Genomic DNA, 18907 nt, shown 5'->3' with positions numbered 1-18907 from the left:
TGTGTGCGCGCGCGCGTGTGTATGGACACACGCTCGTGTGACGCGTAATGTAAAATGACTCTCTGTTGCTGCAGATGTTTGATAATTCCGATGAATGGCGATAAATGTCATCGGTGCGCGCCGGACTAATCGTCTCTTTCTCTCTCTCTCTCTCTCTCTCTTTCCCAGTCGTGCTCGTAATAAAATGGAATAACGGCCGTTGATTTCGCGGCTGTGTTCTTTCAGTTAAACAAACGAGTGAATCATGTGCGATTACCGGCCAAATCTATTGGAAGTAATACTGTGTTCACAGCGGAGCGTGCAAATTATACAGATTGATTGCTTGCGGTAATGAATTGCGAGATCGATGAACATTGCACTCGCGGCACACGACTTCATGTGCTATAAATCTAAACCGTGCCCCGTTGCATTAGCGCATAGAGCGTAAAGAGCAGTTTGACGCAAAAAAAAAAAACAAAAACAAAAAACCGTTTAACAAGTGTATCGATTATTCGGAATGCGCGTGGAGGGTCGCGCGCCGACTGAAAGGGACTCTGAGCATTTTCAAAAAGTTTGAACAAACAGCCTTGGCTCGAATACGCAAGCCGCGAAATAATAATAACATTTTGCCTCGGTGGGTTTTGCAAATGTTTCATAAAACGCGCGTTTTTCCGAACATTTATCCGCGTGTGCGCAACGGTAGAACTTTTTTTATCGGCGTGTGAAACTGTGTTGCAGCAAGAGATTGACGCTTTGTTTTATTTATTTTTTTTTTTTAATACTTTAATAATGTATTGTTGCCGCGCGAGGTGACACAATTGTGTTTTCTGCGCGATTGTTTTCTCTCTTAAATAAAATTCTCGCGCGCAAGAGAAAATAACGTGGAAGAAGAAAATACGTGACTAATTGAGAAATGGAAGTGTCATATCCAACACACGATCTTTCCTTCACGGAAGAAGAGAAAATCTCGAACATCCCAAGCATCTTGATCGCGAGGAACGATTTTTTTTTTCTTCATGCCTCATCGATTCGAGTCCATACGTCGTCCTCGCTGTCGCCGCGTTCAGGAATCATCGGATCTCGACGAAACAGACACTCTCTCTCTCGTATTTGCTCGGGGAACGCGGCGCATTTCCCTCCGTTCCTGCGCATTCTTGCCCCTTTTCTCTAATTTTCATACAAAATGTCGAGGGCTCGGGTCCTCGTCGAGACCGAGAGAATCGCTCCTATAATTGTAAAAAAAAAAAAAAAAAGAGAAAAAATCCGGAACGAAATGCACAAAAGATCGTCGTCCTACTTCGTCGTACGTGTTACTCTTCCGTCGCGCATGCATAAGGCACACGCCCGGAGCTGGAACATCCACATATACACGTGTAGGTTTTTCCGGAGACGAACCCCTAGAAAACTTGAACCAGATGCGGCCACGCGCTGCTGTTTTAAATTGTCCCCGAACTGACAATCCCGTTTTACTTCCCTCTCTTCTTCTCGCTAGCGTGTTACTCACCCCGACCACGTCTTCGCCGCGCGCGCGCACGGAAATAGTTCTTCTCTTCCGTTCCGCGGATAAATTTTAAATGAGAGTCATTTCTCTCTCTCTCTCTCTCTCTCTCCGCCCGGAGGCTCAACCGGTGATGTCTTCATCCAACGGGGGATTTTTGTTGTTGTATTTTTCTTTATTTAATAGAATCCCTACATAGCACAAAATTTCATGCAGCGAACAAAATTCACAACCTCGTGTTTGACTCGACCCGCGTGTGTTGAAGGATATAAGGCGGAATAATTCGAAAACCCCGAGTGTGTCGCGCGCACATACGAAGAAAGACAGAAAATACAAATTGGCGCGCTAACAACTCCACGGCGAATCTCGGGCGCGAGTCGACTTTTTCTCGGCAGCGGCAATTTAATTCTTAGATAAAACACACTGAGAAGCGTATTATAAAATATATATACGTATATATACATATATATATATAATATACGTGCAAAAGAAAATAAGAGATAAAACATTTCGCGTTCTCTTTAGTTCGTACAGTTGTTTTTTTTTTTTTTACCGGAATATTAAATTTCAATTGTTACTAATCCGATTTCAGTTGGCACAGTTACTCGTCACACAAGTAAAACTTCATTTCTTGATTGATAGCGAGACGCAATAAAAGATTAATTCTTTTGAAATGTAATTAACATCGGGTACGTTACGGCATTATAGGAATAAATTTTAAATATACATACGTAGGAAAAGAGAAATAGAAAAGAGTGACATACAATATTCATTCGGTGTTATTATAATGGAATACATAATTGGATAACGCATAATAAAAATACGAGACGGTCTTCTCCCGGAAACGATGTGAAATAATATATAGCGATGAAGTAAAATTAATAACAATTCGTCTTTTTTGCAATATATATACACACATGTCCGCGAATTTCAATTAAAAATTGTAAAATTCGCTCGCTAATAGTTTTATACATTTAAGCGCGCGCGCGTATACATTACTTAATTAATGTAAATTACTAGTTAAGCTATAAAAATGGAACGTAATTACACGCGTGATAAATGTCACTGATAATCACCACATCTCCAATTACATTGTAACTGGGTAAATATTTACACGCTCGATTTAAGAAGACTCAACTTCCATTGTCGGATAACGGTCGGAAGTCGACACTTTTGCCGTCAGATAAAAAAGTCAATTTTAATCGACACAAATTGCACTTGCTCAGAATGACTCGTCGCGCGATATTGTTTCCGCTCGTGGATTTATACTCGCGGTGATATATTTGTAAGCGCCTGAGAGAAAATTCTGTTTGAATATTTCCGACTTTGCCGAATGGCTTGATATTTGCTGCCTTGTTTATTATTGTAATTGCCTTGAGAAAGATTGTATCGCGCCATCTCTAGGACCACATGTTATTGTATCGGGCATGACTTTAGAGATACTTGCGGATTACGGACGAGGGAGTCGTCGTTCAGGAACCGTTGAAGAGAGTCGTTTTGTACCAGTTAACGAGATCGGTTGAAGAATTGAATATATTGAACATGTAAAGATTTGTAGAAAGATTTGAGTAACGAGCCGAGTGAGATATAATGGAGTTTATTTGTAACGGGCCATGATTAATAAAAATTTATACTTATTTATATATATATTATTCAAGAATTAAAGTGGAGTGCCGAGTTTTATTTAAAATTGCCCTCAGCGTACCTGACAAGTTAATTTTATACGAAGTGAGATAGATCTTGTGAAGAGATTCTTACATATTTAATAACTATTTTTGCAACGACACATCGCCAGTCGACGCGAGACAACGAGAAGATCTTTACAATGCTTGCGGCGAGTCTCGACAATACCGTGACCGACAAGTTTCGTTGTTGCCAACTAACGCAAGTTTCGTCGCGAATGTGGCGTTATACACAGGTTTCCGCGCGACACGACAGTTCTCAATGACGTTTCGAGCAAAATTCAATTCGGACAAACACCGCGCGTATTATTGTGAACGCGTATTATTGTTTTTTAAGTAACCAGTTAGAAAAATATGAAATATTGTTACAAAGAAAGAAATAAATAAATGAAATATAAATATCTGAAAAGAAACAAATAAATAAATAAATATAAATACCTAGAGAGAATACAAAGCGTGCTATTTACAATGCGACAAAATTAAACAGTCCTTTTGTCCTTGATTGTACCCGAGTGTACAAACGCCGCGGTGGGGAGAATTCTGGCAGTCTATGCCGAAGAAAAGCGCGGGCAAACAGGTTAAAATTTTCTCAGGCAGCAATAACGCGCGTCAGCGGACAAGCCAATTAGATTTCGCTCGCTATTAAAACAGATGAAAAGTAAACAAAAATAATTACAACGCTCACAAAGCGCGCGAACGATATTTCTCTCGTCTACGTTCGTGTAGTAACGACAAGATCGTAAGACGTGTCGTGTGCGAACTATCCGTAACACGTCTTTCTACACGTCAAATTAGTAAAGTCAATTATAATATTATGCTTAACGTCGTGGGCGACGTGTAATTACGGAAGCATTTCCGCGAACGGAGAAAATGCAACAATAAGCGATACGAGTTTATTGTTTAATTAATTGCAAGTATAATAATGAAAATAAACAAAAAAACATAGAGTTAAATAAATATTATTGTTTGACATGTGGGAAAAATGCAAATTTACATAAAGTTTTATATACTTGCATTTGTATGTTGTTTATATAAACTCTAATATACTTCAAAAAGTTTTTATAAATGCTTTATGTAAAAAACACAATACTCCACACAAATCTGTGGCGTCGCAAAAAGCTTTTTGACAAAAAACTAAACTCTTTTTACAAAAAGAATTGAATTCATAAAAAACTTGTGCTGAACTCACAAAACTCCGGTTCGGTTGCTAAAATATAAAGGTAATACATGTAAAAGAAAAAAAAAACAGAACAAAGAAATTATCAAATTATCAAAGCAAAATTACTGCTGGTCCACTTCCGTGAGCGAGATTATGAAATTACTGATTATTTTATCACTCGGAAAAAAATTGCACGGCAAATATATTTCAGAATGAAAATAATCATTTCTCAACTTTCTATCTGATCAACGAGTTAAAGAGCTCGTAAATTTCTCGTAGAGAGTTTTATAGAAAAACGCGCGCACTTTCCCGTTCGCGCCTTATATCATCGGACTGATATCATTTTGTCGAATTTTGAAAATCGTAGAATAGTATTTTCACGACGTTCTCGAGATCGATCGAACGAAGTTTGAACGAATCCAAGCGCGTCGATATAAACTTCATCTGTGATTTTCCGTAACAAAATGTATGTGTCATCGTGTAAGAACTTTATCTTTTCGGACCAAATTGTTTTCGAGCCGTGCCGACATTTCACGACGAACGAAAAAAGAGTGACACTAAATTTAATTACATATACACGCTCGTCTGCGCTAAACTGAGAAAATGTCACAAAGTAAAATCCGAATAAGATTGACGGAATAAAACGTAAGAAACAATCGTCCTTATCGTCGAGAACTTGTCGCGCCGGGGATGTTCAAACAATGATCCCCCGGGAGAGAAACAGAAGACGAGCGTGTCGACGACGCCGACAATGCCGTCCACGACAATTTTCTTGCGGCGACGAACACGGGCTTAATGCAGAAAGTACAACGCCCCGTGTACGCCCCGTGTACGGCGGCGCGTTGTTTGCGATAAGAGACACGGGAAACGTACAAGCCGTTATAAATATGTCATTCTTTTCGAAAAACTCATATAGGCAAACGAGAAAAAGAGAGAGAGAGAGAGAGAGAGAGAGAGAAGCGATCTTTAATGCTTTTAATAAAAAATTGAGCAAAAGTACTATGTGCGTTAACGTCTATTATTTTTAGAAACAAGGTCTGAAATTTTCTAAATAAATTGCGAAAAGTTGCGAACGTCACCTTTTGCGCAAGTGAACACCTTCTTCCTGTCGTAAAATTACATAAAGCTCTGCGTTACATTATAAAATATATAAGCGCTGTTTTTCTATAAAATATAATCCAAGGAAAATATTTAAAATAAAATATCTACACACGCTCTCTCTCTCTCTCTTTCTCTCTCTCTCTCTCTCTCTCTCTCTCTCTCTTTCTCTCTGGATTTTCTATGTGTAGAAAATCCCTTTTGAGAAGAAAATCTTCCTCTTTGGTTTTATAAAAATATCGAAATCGATCGACACGTGTGCTACACGTCTTTTATCGAAAAAAGATATTAATTCCACGATCGGCTACGGCTTGTTTCTACATTACGGTGTAATAAGTACACAGCTGATGTGCGTTAAACACACATACTCGTTTCGTCGTAATTACAAGTTTGTTATTAGATTTTTGCCCCGCGTAATGCAATCAAAGTTGCGCTCCAACGGTAGAAGACGTAATGTCACGTTATACACACACACACACACACACACATACACACACACACAGTGACACAATCCAACTTTTACGGCGGCAAAATGTTAAACGCGCGCGCGCGCGCACAGAATCTGCGGCATCGAACTTCTTGTTCGGCGCCGCCACACACGATGAAAGCAACGTTGCATCATACGGTACATCGATTTGCATCGACATCGGAAACGCGATCTCTCAATCTTTTAATTCTTCGACGAGTTTTAAAGTTCGCTGATCGTGATATTATCACGAGGGCGTCCCGCTCTTTTTTCTTCGCAAACAAAAAGAAAGAAAATGCGAACGTTGCGGATCGTAACGCTTCGACGATCGTTTTTTGTCTCTTCGATCTCGCGCGCGGTCCCGATTCCCGCCGACGGAATTGATTTTATTACCGCGAGTCGATCGGATTGCGAACAATTCGATGGGTGTGCGCACACACCGTCGAGCGAAAAGGCTTCGATGACGCAAACGCGTCTGTCTCCGCGCCGTGGCGTGAGAAAAGGCAAAAAAAAGCCAATCTTTCGGCAGCGATACTCCCGAAAGGTAATGCCGCGATATATCTCTTACGACTGTAAATGGTCTTCGTTTCGCACTAACGACCCTGTCCGCACTTTCTAAAGACTTAAATGGCAGACCGTTGACTTTCGCCTCGACGACGCGCGTTGCCATAACCACAGCCCGGTCGTATTACCCGGAGAGCATCTTTGTCGGAATGTCATTTCGTAACTCGTCAACCCAGTTAGGAAAACTATTATAATATCCTTTATTCCTCGAGAAAGTTAAAACAGAGAGCGCATACATGTACAATGTATGTTTTAAATTACCACGTGGTACCTGGTTGTAGAGGCGGACAAGTTTATAATAGCTAATTTACAGAGTGTCTAGAAAACAAAATATAAAATGTAATAACATATGAAAAAAACATTATATATATATATATATATATATATATATATATATATGACATTCAGAAGATACAACGAGAGAACAACGAGGAAATTAAAGGAGATTTCGCAACCCGATATGAGAGGAAAAATGATTCCCGCTCGCGCGCGAGAGATACGTCAGCGGAGTTTCCTCCGAAGCGCGAATGCTGACGCGATTGGTTGCTGCTCTATACGGGACGGGGGATGTTTTCGACGAAGAAAGAGGCGACACGCGATTTCGAACACGCGCGGCGACGCGCAATTTCGGTATGCAAATTATTGCTCACCGCAACGACGACGCCGGGCGTCGCCGTTCTCTCTCTCGCTCAAAAGTTATAACTGTATTCCCGCTTAATATCGCCACGCGGAGCTAATTTCGTATAATAACGCGCAGACATTTCAGAATTAATGCTGGATGCGCTTAAAGTTTTATGAGGTGCGACGCACATGTTGACACGCTAGATTTAACGCGCAGTCAGCGAATAGTGTTTTTTTCTTTCGTTTTTCTTTTCACCCCCCCGATTTGTGTGTGTGTGTGTGTGTGTGTGTGTGTGTGTGTGTGTGTGTGTGTGTGCGCGCGTGTATGTGTGTGTCACTCCGGAAAAAAGACGCGAGGATTATTTGTAAATGAGCGCGGTAACGAGAACAAAAAAATTACATCGATAATTTACAGAAAACACGGACGTATTGTGAAACAATTTTTCCGATGCACGAAAAAGGGAAACTGTCGTAATTTTTTCCACATGTTAGCTATAGTTTTTTTTATAATATACGTTAAATAAATAACACACATTTGTTAAAATTTCAAAGAAATCAGTTTCGAAATTATTTGAGAAAAGAATTACAATTTCTCTGTTCTTCTCAATTTTTTGTCGAAAGACAAACATATCGGCAAGCGTGTGCACACGTTGACAAACAATATCGATATTATTTGCTTATTTCTAGTCTCTCGAGTGGCAATTCCATGCAGAAAATATTGACTGCAAATATATATATATATATATATATATATATATATATACACATATAAGAAGCATCAAAACTGTCGTCTCAAATCACGATCGTCACTTTCGACTCGACGATCCAATACGCGACGTCGTACTGCATTATGTCGAACGTGTTTTGCGAAACACGTAGGATGCATAATCACGTTACATTCTTCAAAACAATCTGACACGTTATTTCTTTTTTAGCGTTTAATTTTTTCCCCAACAACAGCAATAACAAGTAAAAGAGATGTCAAGATTGCAATTCTGCGATATTTATTACAGGAGGATTAAAAATTAAAATGTATACACGTGTTGTAGGAGTTCCTTAAATATCACACGTTATTGTATATGTACTGTGCACATTCGGATTGTTTTTCTCTGACGCGGTAATTTTGCGCGTGAAATAACATATATATACATATATATATATATTCTAAATAATTTCATTCACAGTCCTCCTACTCTCATTTCCATTAAGTAAAAGTACGTACTTAAGCTCGTAAATGTTTATTACACACGGGTTCGCCGACCTTAATCCGAAGTAACGCGTGTTTCTGCTGCGTCCTGCCGGGGATTTTAAAGCCAGATGCATTTTCACGTGACACTCGGTAGCGGTTCTTTGGAAACAGTCACATTGGGATTAACTTCTATGTCTCGTCCCGTGCGCTCGCCATTTCTCTCTTCGAAAAGCGCCGCTCGTTTCTCGCGAACGGTTTAATTACCCCGCTCTCTCTCTCCCTCTCTCTCTCTCTCTCTCACTGGTGCTGTATTTAAAAAAAAGGGTGAGCATCGAATGAACTTGTTGACCACTCTTGTGACTTTACCGCGGCTTTATCACACGTAAACGGTATTCCGAAGCGATCGGACTCCCGATGGGTGGTGCTGATGGCGGTAGTGGTGGTGGTGGTGGTGGTATGTGCGCGTGTGCATTTCAATTCCTACTACAAATACAATCGATGATCCTCTGCTCATCCGTCGCTTCCTAAAAGCATCGCCATCCACGCGTGATTCTATCGCTCTTCTCCGGTCCACTTTGTTCAAAAGCACACGGATCTTTCCCCCTGGTGCGCAAATAAAACCACGCGCGAATATCATACGTTCTCTGCGCACGGTCCGGCAATTATATTCGATTTCGCGCGAGTAAACGAAAGATTTTACAGTAGAGATAACTCCCGGCGGGCGTAAATCCCCCATTGAAAATTTTATATTCGGAATTATGAGATTTCAGACTCGGCCGGGAAGAGAGAGGGTTGAGGGGAAAGCTAATTGAAAAAGACCGGATTGACGGAAAGCGAGACTGACGTGTAATAACGATTTGATGATACAGGATTAAATTACCTGTAAAATGGCGCGATTTAAAAAATCATTAAAATACGATAAAAGCTTTATCCCTTTCGTCATTTACAATTTATGTCTCTCGTACATTCTCTATTATTTAAAAAAAATACTATATGTCGAAGTTTCGAGAGCTGATTGTTTGACATTTTTATTTTCAAATCTCCGTTCGCGTGTGTACCGTCTATTATTATTACGACGATAACTTGGACTGAAAAAAAAAAAAAAGAAAACAAAAAACAGGAAGTAACTCCGAAACAATCCGGCGATCGAATCTAATTTTCGCACATGCTCGAACACGACATCGCATCGCGTTCAATTTTTCCTAAAACGATTTCACTTCTCTGTTATCGTCCGCAACTCCATATTTCCCGATTACATGTGCGGCCACATTCAACAAAGAGAGAAAGAGAGAAAACAGCGAAAGAGAAAGAGAAGAAGAGAGAAAAGAAAGAAAAAAGGAAGTAGTAAAACTATGGTTCTCAAACTATCGCACGTTCAGCAATTTTTTTTTTTTTTTTCATTTTTTTTTTTCATTTTTTCGCTCCGTAAAATTCTTCGCTGCGCGAAGTAACTCGACTCCAGACCGAGGACATTAATGTGTTTGTGTGTGTTTGTGTGTGTGTGTGTGCAGAAGCGCATCTCTCTTAAAGTTTAATATTATCATTATTACTTCTTTCCATTTCAAACGACGCGACGGTAAAAAATAAAATAAATCTCCCTTCTCTCTGTAATTACTCCTTTTCTTTCTCCCTACTATTATCCATTTTTTATATCCGATTATTTCTGCTTTTAATCGCGTTCGCAATATCTGAAAATAGCAATTAATTACTAATTATCTAATTTATTCACGATGAAAAAAAAAAAAAAAAAAAAAAAAAAAAAAAAAAAAAAAAGAAAAACAAAACCAGATTGTACAAGACATGTTTTATATTCTCACTGAAATTTATGCGAAATCGCACACACACGGCGCGCAAACAGATAAACTCGTATATTTGCAATGGTTAACATCAAGTTTCTTCAAAACATGTTTCTTCGTTGCAATAATCCTCATTAAAGCAATTATTATTCGGAGCTTCGTACCCGGAGCTTCTCCCCCACACATTTTTCTTTCTTATAACAGTTCGTTGCGTCAATTACGGTTTTTTTTAAATCGCTTCGGATTTTTCTTTATTACGCGCGACTATACTAGACACGAGAGAAAAATGAGGGAGGAACAGAGAAAGAGAGAAAGAAAGAAAGAGAGAGAGAGAGAGAATAGATTAGAATTTCGCATTCAGAAAAAACAATCGAGAAAATGTCCGGAATTGAAAAAGCTCGTGTGTGTATCCCTCAAATCCTCGATATTTAGATATACCAATTTCGACGAGCCCCGCATGCATCGGTCAAACTCCTTTCTGCATCGATGATATCGCGCGTTTCTCTCTTTCGCCGCGTGATCCGATACGTACACACGGCGGCGAGCGCTTGTTGTGCGGATCGCGCCGAGCGAAAAAAGGTGCTCAAATAGAAGCGACGCGGGCAAAAACGAAGAAGAGACAAAAATTGTCGGGAGCTGACCGTACAACGAGAGTGTGTAGTATACGCGGCCACCCGGTTGCCGATGGCCAAGCCATCACCACTACACGTACGAACGACGGAGGAAAAAAACACAGTTTAGTTTTCGTCGTTTTTTTTTTTTTGTTTTTTTTTTTCGGAGGGCGCGACGCACTCGAAAACGCAATGTTTCTCGCTCCGTCGAGTTTTCCGGCTCTCGTCCGTTTGCCTGGCAAACGACGTGAATAATGCCTCGGAATGAAAGCTCGCTATTGCCCAGGACGCTCTGACCGGACCATCTTTATCTTCGTTTTCTTCCGACGCACCGATCGATCCTCCACCGTCGATCGCCTTTTATCTCTTTCTTTCTTTCTTTTTCCCTCTCTCTCTCTTTCCGTCTCCGATTCGATCTCTCGCTGCTCGCTCGCTTCTGATCGTCTTGGGCGCGTCGTCTTCTTCTTCACTTCCACCGCAGCGCCGACGGCAGAATCGAATGAGAGGAAAGAAAGGTCCTCCTCCTATCGTCTAGACCTGGTAATCCACCCGGTCATTATCTAAAACGTTCCGAGCGAAGCTACTAAATGGTATCTCTCTCTCTCTCTCCCCCTTCTTCTCCTCTTCTGGGTAAGCCACTACTTCGGTGCATTCGTTTCCCTTGTCGTCACCGATCTTTGCCGTTCCTTTCTATCGCGCGCGCTACGCCTCCAGAGATCGCGCGGGCTTCTGTTCTTTCTTTCTGTGCGTCTTGGAATAGAATATGTGTTTGAAAAGAGAGGTACGTATGACTACAGTCATATCTTCGTGAGAGACGATTGTTCCCGGAGACAAAGTGAAAATGAAACGACACACACAGACTCGTTTTTAATTTCAGACGCTCCATAATGTCGCAAATATTCTTCTTCTCGCGCGACATTCACGCGATATAATGCGACTTCCGTAAATTTGTTTTATAAGACGACAATAAGTTTTGACGTGCGTGTGTCGTGTCTCTATCTCTCTCTCTCTCTATCTCTTTCTCTGTGATATGAAATAAAATCATTACTGATATCAGTTATTTAATTCTTAATGTTTTTAAATCATTTAACAAAAGATTTTACTTCACGTATAAAGACACTATTGACACAATTTAATGTCAGGTATTAAATTTATAATAAATAAAAATGCAAAATTGCAATATTCACAATTTTTCTTATTTGTGTTTTTTTTTTTTTTTCATGAATTTAACGCCCAATCACGACTTCTTAGCTCCGGTTTGTTAAGAAATTGGATCCGGAACGAAAACATATCTAAATTGTACCTATCGGACAGATAAAGATAGTGTCGGAGAGAAAAAAAGCGCGTGACAAATTAATTTACTGCATTTCAAATTTCTTTATAATAACCATATATGTATCTATATCGTCGAAAAATATGTTGGTGCTTAATCAGTACGAAGTTCAAGTGGTCTCCCAATCCATTAGCATAAGATAGAAAGGCCGTTTCTCTATTAGGTCTCTGCGCCGAGCCTACCAATCAGTAACGTTATCCACATTTGACCATAGTAGTCGAGGTTTAATGATAGTCGTGGATAATGGCGCGTACAGCGAAGAAGCGAGATAGACCGCAGACGCAACACGAGAGAGATAGATAGAGAGAGAGAGAGAGAGAGAGAGAGAAAAGTACACAGATAAGCGCGCGCACATACACACACGACACCCTTATCGAATGGACGCTTCGCTCGCTTGCTCGCTCTCTCTTTCTCTCGCTAGAGTCGGCACATTCCAGATGCCTATTTCGAGAATGACTGGACCCGTTTTCGGGTGTCGTGTCCACCTCTATTTCGCCCTTCTCGCTCGTGCTTTTGTCCATTGGAATCGCGCCAGTTATCGCGCGCTGCTGTAGAAAAGAGAGACGCAGCCTCTCTCGATCTCTTCGCCCGTCGGCGATACGTTCTCTCCCTTGACATTTTCGTTCGATATCCCCGACGGGTTCCCATCCAAGTGTCCAAACTTCTCGCTCCCGGCCTAGAACATCTGCGCTGTGTGCTCATGTGCGAGAGCACGTTAGCAATTTCCGAAAGAAATAAGAAGCTTGAATGAAAACACACCGTTGACGCTACTTGAGTCACTTTTATTTTGACCGTAAGCTGCGCTATGGTTAAGCAAAATGAATTATCTGTGGTCACATCGTAATTTTCAATTAAAAACAAGAAACAAAAAAAAAAAAAAACATTAAAACTCTCGTCTCGTTGAAACTTGTCCACTTTCTTGTTTCTTCTGATGACGGTTTTGATTCAACAGATGTCGATTCACTCGGCAGAAGCTGACATTTACGCGATTTAAGAAAAGAAGAGAGATAATGACAATTTTTTTTATAATTTATTATTCATTATCGCGTATATATTTTGTTTGCCGCAGTGAGCCGCAGGATGATCTCGCGGCACCCGCTGCGGCTTCAAGAATCGGATGTTAGCGAACGTATTCCCGCAACCGTATACGGTGAGCGGAGCATCAAAATTCCGGCGGCATATAATATAGTGGCGGTTGCGGCATCCAGTGTGGTAAAAACCTCGTCCCGGAGAGGCAAAAGACCGTAGGAGCTGCGGGATGCGCAGCGGCAGCCATCTTAATTACCCAATTTTTTCGACAGTCTTAAAGCACCGAAGACAATTACTAACGTATACAAACGAAACTCATCTCGGGTCAGAAAATGCGGTTTTAAGATTTTTGTCCCTTAATAAACGTGAAGCGCTCTCTCTCTCTCTCTCTCTCTCGGTTAGTTTTTGCCTCTAATCACTTTTACAAAGAGGATAATAACGGCCGCAATTTGCTAACGTTTCTTCTTTCGACGCATATACCTGTAAAAATACCGACGTAAGAATTCAATTTGCGACAAGATAAGCCAACAATTCAAACACGCCTGAAACGTGATTTCAAGTAATCTCAGAATTGTGTTACTTGAATTATTATAAACAAATTTACAAATTTATTCGATCAATAAAAACCATGTGCTGGACGCGCGGAATATATTTTTGAGATCCTTTTTTTAAATAAATTATTATACATAATTCGAAATAAATTCGAAAATTAGATACTTGCATTATATGTATGTGAATTATTTATTTTACTCCTTAAAAAAACTCCATTGCAAAAAAGACACCTCGAACCAGGATCTTTCCTTCTCATTCCGCACTGACTACCGGGGCACCACACTGAAAAAACAGTTTTGTTGAGATTATCAAATTTTTGTTATCTCAACAAAACTGATTTTTCAGTGTAGGTGAATTATCATACTTACAAACACAATTATATACATTTACAAGCTCGAATAACATAAATTTGATTCTGACACAAAGAAAACCGAATAGGTTACCCGAACACGCTGTTAGCCCAACAGTGCGGATAATTGGAGACACATGCCGCCCCGAAACCGATGTTTTCGAACTTCCGGATGCAATTTCTTAGCGTCGAAAATATCTCGTCTCCTCTTTTCAATGTTCCGTTTTCTTTTCGAATCTAACGCTTGATAAAAATCATCCGTCGTTGAAATATTTTGTTCGCGTTGACCGCTTTATTTTTACTTAAAACGCGGGCGCGCGAGTTCATTTCGCGAAGTGCATCGTTTTCGAATTTTCATGTTGCCGGGAAAAACCTTCCACTGCGTCCGCACACGCAGGATCAACTATCCCAAATTTCCGTCTGGCAACGAATAAAACTTCACGCGTAGTAGTCGGAATGTCGATTCCGTCTCGACACATGGACGTATTCCGTTCGATAACATACACCCGCTCTCTCTCGCCGCCTCTCTATTTTATTCTCTTTCTGTCCCTTTCGTTTGCTCTTTCACGTCGCACTACTATTCCGGTCCTGATAAAAAGCTACGAGCGACCCACGCGTATTATAAGCGATGGCGAGTATTCAAAAAAAAAAAAAAAAAAAAAAAATAGGAAATGAAAAAAATGTATTGCAAAACTTGCGCCCGATAAAAAGACAAATCACGTTCGCGCGCGATTGGCTTGAAAAAATTACCTTTGGTTCGCGCGCGTGCATTTCGACTTGCGCTCGAAAGGACTCCCGAACGTTTGCAAAAAATGTCGCCGATATATTTTTGTTTGCACATCCATCCCCCCGATGTGTGCGCGCGAGCGTGCATGCGTGCGTGCGTACGCACGAGTCGAATCGTGTTTCCAAATATAAACGCAAAAAAAAAAAAAAAAAAACGAACAGCGTCTAATATCACACGCGCGTTCGCACGAGAGACGAACAAACAATCGCTCTTTTTCTCAAAACGTTCGTCCATCTTTGGGAGAGCGCGAACGTATAATTAAGATTAATTGGTTCGTGTGCAGCGCACCGTGATAGATGATAGACACAGAAGTAACGTCTCGAGCACTATCTCGCCACAACGGTATATTACAACTCGCGCTATTATGCATAAACTGGTAGGATGTTCGGGGTAGATAGCGGGGAAAGAGTATAAATCATAATTACGAGTTTCGCGCGCGGTCGGCAATCTAAGTAAAACCGTCGTCGTCAAAATAACATCCTTGCCTTATACCGAGAGACGCAGAAATCAGACGAATAGTTTGCAGAAGATTTTGTTTGAGTAAACTCACTCACTCTCTCTCTCTCTCTCTTTCTCTTTCTGTTTGTGTGTGTATGTACGCATTGTTCAGAGAGGAATAAGCAGTCTGCCGAAGTAATTTTGGTTTCTCTCTCGAACCGCATTCTATGTGTACACGTATACACTGTCGGAAGGACTACAATCGAATTCGCAAACGTCAGGAAAAGCCAATCGTTTTACAGAGAGTGGGGAGGGGAAGAAGGAAGAAATTTCTCCGTGTCAATGACGCGGAACGAAAAACGCGCGTTTTCGAAAATGATCGTCAAAAGATTGGCGCACAGGATATGCGGGAGAGAAAAAAAAAACAGAGGATCTCAGAGCTTACTCGAGTACACTTACCTCTCTTTTGAGTCGGCGATTTCGCTTATTGCAGTCGCGTGTTATTCGCCGGTCGTCTAATAACGGGGATTGTTTTCTTCCGCAAAAGACGAGGCGAGGCAAGGCGAGGAGTCGGAGTCGTTGTACCGAATTATTCCGCGCATTTGGACCTGTAACAGGAGGCATAAAACGAAATTAATATCGCAATAATCGCGCAGTCGCGTAACGCAATTCGGTAGAGCCGCGCCCTTGAGACACATTTAATTTCGCAATAATTGTACTACACGGCGACTTATCGCAATTATGTTTGCCCCCGGTTTTGCGATGCACGCACGACGACGACATATACTCGTGTCGTGTACTCGGTATTGTACTTGGACGCAAAAACGATATTTTAATATTCCTCCCCTTTCCTTCCTTCCTCCCTCCAAAGAAATATGTTAAGGGAAATAAGACAAGTGTCTTGATATCTCTAGTACGCAATTATCACACTTGGATTTATCGGTTGTAAAGTTCGAAGTTAAGTTAAAAAAATAACTTCAAGGAATCGCATTATATGCATCAGTGTCATAAAACATTTGGATAAAATCTAATTAACCCTCTATGGGCCCATGTAACTTTCAAGCCACAAGCTAATATATCCACATTTTACCAAATAGTTTTAGTTTTTTTCACAAGATGACGTACAAAGATGTTTTTTCGGGTTTGAACCCCGTTAATGTCATTTTTATACCGACGTTTCGTGAACATTACAGCTCACTTCATCAGGGTTTAAAGATACAGTATCAGGCTGCTCTTTAAACCCTGATGAAGTGAGCTGTAATGTTCACGAAACGTCGGTATAAAAATGACACTAACGCGGTTCAAACCCGAAAAAACATCTTTGTATGTTAATACTACACACCGCAAAAGCATCAAATATCAGATGACGTATACGTCTTAATTATATAATGCCTCTGAAATAACCAATAACAATATTGACGACGGTTGGCAGCACCATCAACCTGAAATGTCAAAATAAATACCTTGCAAGTTATATTTAAGAAAAAAATTCGGCCCATAGAGGGTTGAGAAAAAAAATATCGTATGGGGTAAATATAACAGAATAAGGGAGCCCCCTCCGATCGGCTTCTCGTTCACATATATTATTAAGATTACCTTCCCGAGTAACAATATGAAGGTTTTAGTCGTCGCTCATTGTTTATAAAAAAGTTATGATCAAAAAAGTTTCATAAACAAATTTTTTTTCCCTACAACATGTACATGTTTTGTGTGTTGAAAGCGTGTAGGCAGGAGGGGGGTTGCGCCCCCCCTTATAAATTCATAAAAATTTATTTATGAAGCTTTTTTTGTGTGTGTGTGTGATCGTAACTTTTTTATAAACAATGAGCGACGGCTAAAATTTTTAGAAACGTACTCAGGAAAGTCATATTTACAATATATGTAAACGAGAAGCCGATCGGAGGGGACTCTCCCCTATTCTATATTTACCTCGCATTGTACCAGCACGTCAATAATATTCACTTAATTGCTGTGTCAATCAAGAAAACGAAACACCCAGCACTCTTCAAAGAGTCGTATTATGTATATTCATCAATGTCATAAAACATTCAAATAAAATCTAATTAAGAAAAAAGATGTTGTATTGTACTACCACGTCAATAATATTCACTTAATTGCTGTGTCAATCAAAAAAAAAAAAAAAAAAAAAAAAAACACTGAGCACTCGTCAATCCTCATCGTCGGTCTTACGTAATAATCGCACGCCGCCGAACTCTCTCGTCCGCGCGCGCGAAGAAACCGCCGCACGCAAATGCTTTTTATCAGTCGCCGTTCTCACCACCCATTTAGCGCTAAATGCGCCAGCAAGTCCGGCTCTCATCTCGTGCCCGCGCTGAATGCGATCTTCCTGTTAGACAAGCGAGAACCCATGCGAGTTCGCCGGCTTATCGCCGGCACAAATCGGAGAGGAAAGAAAAAAAAAAAGGCTCGCGCATTCAGCGCGGCAGAAGAAAAGTAAAATTTCTTTCGTCGACTTTCGAAAAAATTGCGGTCATGTGCATCGCGTATCGCGTGCGATCGGCGAGACCGCGCGACCGTGTGTATTTAGCGGAGTTACGTTTCTCTCACACACGGAACACACCGTCGTCAAATATTCCCCCAAGCGTGTCGTCTATGATCAGACTTGCAAGTCTCGTCGTCGCAAAGGACGACGGGATCGCGCCACGAGAATTGAATCGAAGCGCGGAATCCGATTCTCTCCGCGCGAACTGAACGCGCTCAGGCTCCGAAGCGTAACTCAATGTGCGACTCTTATCGCGAAACGGCATTAATTATTCGCACGTACTTACTCCGAAAAGACAACATCGCAGAACATGTCTCCATCCTTGGATCTACTTGCGACCCTCTGTGATCTCTAAAATGATTTTTAGAGAACTCGTGTAAGATCGCAGAGTCGGTGAAAGAAAAAAAAAAACAATGTAGACGAGTTAAACAAAACAAATCCGCGCGGACTGTACGTCTCGCGTTGTCGTTGTCGTCGTCGGCCGAGCAAAGGCGAAGAAGTATTCGCGTTTCGCATGTTCCCGTCGCGGAAACAAAAAGAGATCGGCGCGGAGGGAAAACAACATCAGAGACGCGGTCCACAAAGAAGAAAGATAGTACGAGAGGAGAAGGAAGAGGCGAAGAGCGAAGACACAAACGGAGGAAGATATGGAACGGAAAGCGCAGGGGAAAGGCGGGAGGGAGAAGGGGGTGTGTGCAAGAAGCGAGAGCGAGAGATAACGAGCGAGCGAGAGAAGGAACGGAACAAAAGGTGAAAAGGGATATGCGGGAGTCGGCGGGAAAAGAGAGGAGAGCTGAGGACGAACGACGTTGATGAAATGCTTCTCAGCGGCGAACATGTAACGCGACCTCGGCGAATCGAGATAAACGCATTCGCGGGTCGGATTCCTACATCATCCCCCTTCCGCCCCGTTCCCCCATTATTTCTTCCCTTTCTCCCGTTCTCTTCGCTATCTCTCTCTTCCTCTCTAATCCTCTCTCTCTCTCTCCCTCTCTCTCTCTATCTCTCAACTCTCTCTTGCCCCCGCCGATGCCATATACTCCGCGGCGCGTCACGGCTCTTCCTTTAATCCATCCCGGAGGCTTTATCTCATTGACGAGATAGTTGGCTCTCTCGCCGAGATACATCCAAATCGGTCGGATTGTATATACACTCCCTCGAGCCGGTCGGGCGGCGCGCCTACACGATCGTTTTAATCAGTGGCTCGAATCGACTCGATTGAAATCGGCCCGAGCGCGCGCGCGCGCGCGAGC

General features: G+C 41.3%; 1 long non-coding RNA gene across 1 annotated transcript in view; it reads right to left on the bottom strand.

The window, feature by feature from the left end:
• The window catches only part of LOC109858071, a 129108-nt gene that overhangs the window by 23300 nt on the left and 86901 nt on the right, over positions 1-18907 (bottom strand). The window contains exon 3 of the long non-coding RNA XR_002250569.1: positions 15611-15759. This is a non-coding gene — a long non-coding RNA (uncharacterized LOC109858071). The remainder of the gene's footprint in view (positions 1-15610; positions 15760-18907) is intronic.

The sequence above is a fragment of the Pseudomyrmex gracilis genome, unplaced genomic scaffold (genome assembly GCF_002006095.1).
Source record: "Pseudomyrmex gracilis isolate BER0280 unplaced genomic scaffold, ASM200609v1 scaffold_186, whole genome shotgun sequence".
NCBI lineage: Eukaryota > Metazoa > Arthropoda > Insecta > Hymenoptera > Formicidae > Pseudomyrmex > Pseudomyrmex gracilis.
This window is presented reverse-complemented; position numbering and strand designations above follow the sequence as displayed.